We start from the raw sequence: 3,004 nt of genomic DNA, 5'->3' as shown, positions 1-3,004 counted from the left end.
TTGTCTGAGTGAGCCCTGACCTGTGAGGGATTTATTAATTCCTTGCTTAACACAGTTATGAGTGACTCATGGTTTAGAGCTTCTCATGAAGCGACACAATCCACTCACTCCACTTTCAGCACTGTGTCAAGTGAGGATTTGCGGCCAGCAAAACCAATCAATCCTCCTTTGTCCCACATATTGTCAGGATTATGGACCTGTCTGTGTGTCTTCGCCCCTGTGACCAAGTTTCTGTCTCCCTTGGTTTGTTAATTTTTATTTCCAGGTGTGTCTAGTTTCTTCCCCATGTGTTCAATGTCCCCGTTAATTTAGTCATTCCATACACCCGTGTTTCCCCCATTATCCTGCCCTTATAAGCCCATGTCCTTTCTGTTCAGTTTTGTTGGGTCTATCAGTTCTTTATGTGTGTCTTCCTCCTGTTCTCCATGTTGGATTTACCTCCGTGTTGGATTAATAAAGTCTCGTTCAATTATTCTCAGCTCCGTGTTCCTTCTAGCAGAGTAGTGTGACACATAAGGTGACGCGACTGGCTCTCATTGTTCAGATTTCCCATCTTGTGAAATTCTGCCCTAGTTGTCATGTTTTTTTTTTTGATCACTTATTGTCCCATAAATTAGAATTATAGGGTGTCTTGCAGTCACAGGTGTAATAGTCTTAATGTCACAACACTTACAAAGTTTTAGAAGAAATGTTTGATGACAGTTGGTCGTACTATTAATTCAAGTTGATTTCTGAACATGAATTTCTAGAATAAACATTATATTCTGAGTAAGATCCATATTCTTATTTGGGGGGAAATATAATTGTACCAATTTTTGTAGGCCTCTGTAGTTCCATTTAGCCACCGTTTATGTCGTAGAACAGGGGTTCTCCACTTTGGACCTCGGGGTCGACTTTCCTGCAGAGTTTAGCTCCAACCGTAGCTCCAAACTTACCTGCCAGTAACGTTCTTATGATCCTGAAGACCTTGGGTATGTTTGAACTAAACACGAAAGTGGACCTCGAGAACCAGAGTTGAGACCAGAGTCCTGCTCCTGGAGAGCCAACATCCTACAGATTTTAGGTAAATCCAACTCCAGCATACTTGCCTAGAAGTTTTTAGTGAGTCTGGAGACACTGATCAGCTGGTTCAGGTTTGTTTAATAAGGGTTAAAGATAAATGTGAGGGACATTGGCATTCCAGGAAGAGGTTTGGGCACCCCAGGCCTACATAAATACATAATCCTTGCTTCACTCTATTTTGCATGCATCTTTATTGAAAAACTGTGCTTTTAACAATCCATTGGCAGTAGAGACAAACAGGTATGAAAAAATAAGTTGCATCAATTTGTTTGATTGAGGCCCAATATTGTAACCAATAACATTGTCTGCATGCACAAACAAACAACTTCTCACTGTGGTAGATGTCTAAACCGTGATCAATCTGAACTCGAACATTCTATCTGACAACACCCATATTGCTCATTGCACATTGCACATCTATTTGTTCAGGAACAGCAGATAGTCTTTGTCCTTACATGTTGACAAGAGAGAGGGTAAAGTAAGTTACAGTCTGAAATGGAAATATCCAGCTTCTGCATACCAGTTCAGATATCCTGACCTTGCATACATGACTTTCTCCTTGCAGTGCGTTTCCTCTGTAATACTCAACAATGTATCAGCTGTGGACCATACGCCTTAGGGAAGAGCGGAGAACTTATGGTATCTCTCCCACCAGTCATTGATAGTCACTAAAGGACCTCTTGGATCACCCATCTGGATGTCCTCCAAAGCAGGATCATGTGGAAAACAAGCACTTGGCTTGGCTCAGCAACCCTGTGGAAAGCATGCCTTCCATTCTTCACAACATTTGATTTACCTCTCCCAGTTCCATTGCGTCAAAATAAAAGTCTGACAGCAGAATTGAGTTGTTCCTGGATGGCCACATAGCATGAATAGATTCAGAAAATCTGCTTTATTTAAATGAGCCTTAAAGGCATAGTTCACCCAAAAATGCTGGTAGAAGAATTTTGAAGAATGCTGTTGACGGTAGCCATTGACTTCCATAATATGTGGAAACAATACTTTAGAAGTCAAAGGTTACTGTCAACATATGCATACATTGTTTAGCATATGTCATTTTACTTGAATTATTTGATTTAAATGAATTAAATGTGATTTAAGTTCAACTCTAGTCAAATGCATTCAGACAAGTCCTTTCTTTACAATCGTTCAAGCAGATCTATAAACACAGCCTAAGAAGTCATTTTTGAAAATGAAGCTGCAATTTGATATGCCTGGGAACCCCTTTGTGGCCAGTCCTACTGTTTTTTGTTTTGCATTTTTTCTTATTTGATTTTGATGAATGTCTTCACCAAAAACACATGTGGGAACAAATTCACTTTGCTTTGTCATTAATCTGGTCTCACATGTTTATATTTTGGGATGTATTCTATTCTTGCCAATAGGATGTTGACTAATGATGCCCAACTTACCTTCTTGCAGAAGTATTTGAATTGTACAAAATAAAATAAAAAGAAGACTTAAAGAATATTGACATTGCTCTTACATTTCTAGAACATGATTTGGTCTGTCCAGGTTGGTTGCCAGGGCATTGTAAAGTACTTCCAAAGGTGTTCTTTTAGGGCATTGAAACTGTTTTAAATATGTTTCTATGCAGTTACTTTGGTTTTCAGGGATGGTTGACATGGTGTTGCAATGCAGTTTTGATGTTCAAAAAGCTGGAAACTTGGAGGATGCTGTAATTTTGTAGGTAGTTTCTAGGGTTTTACTATGGTGTGTATTGAGTGTTTATGTTCATTGCAATGTGTTTGAAATAGTTTTCTAAGCATTGATTTGTTAACGTTTTCCTGTGTTCTTTTTAGGGTGTTCTAGGTGGTTAACAAAGCATTGCAATGCAATTGACAATGTTTCATGCATTGCTTAATTGTTGCTAGGGTGCTGTAGATAGTTGCTACAGTGTAATGATGGCATTGCTACTGTTCAGAATGTTTTTTAATGTGTT

At 38.9% G+C, this 3,004-nt stretch overlaps 1 long non-coding RNA gene across 1 annotated transcript; it reads left to right on the top strand.

Moving 5' to 3' along the window:
- Positions 1-1,189: 1,189 nt before the first annotated feature.
- On the top strand, positions 1,190-2,364 carry LOC132159187 (uncharacterized). The gene is made up of 3 exons (XR_009437826.1): positions 1,190-1,302; positions 1,404-1,540; positions 1,628-2,364. It is a non-coding gene; the product is annotated as an uncharacterized LOC132159187 (long non-coding RNA).
- The last annotated feature ends 640 nt before the right edge of the window (positions 2,365-3,004 follow it).

This window comes from Carassius carassius, chromosome 16 (assembly GCF_963082965.1).
Source record: "Carassius carassius chromosome 16, fCarCar2.1, whole genome shotgun sequence".
Lineage (NCBI taxonomy): Eukaryota > Metazoa > Chordata > Actinopteri > Cypriniformes > Cyprinidae > Carassius > Carassius carassius.
The sequence above is the reverse complement of the archived record's forward strand: the minus strand, read 5'-3'. Positions and strand labels throughout refer to the sequence as shown.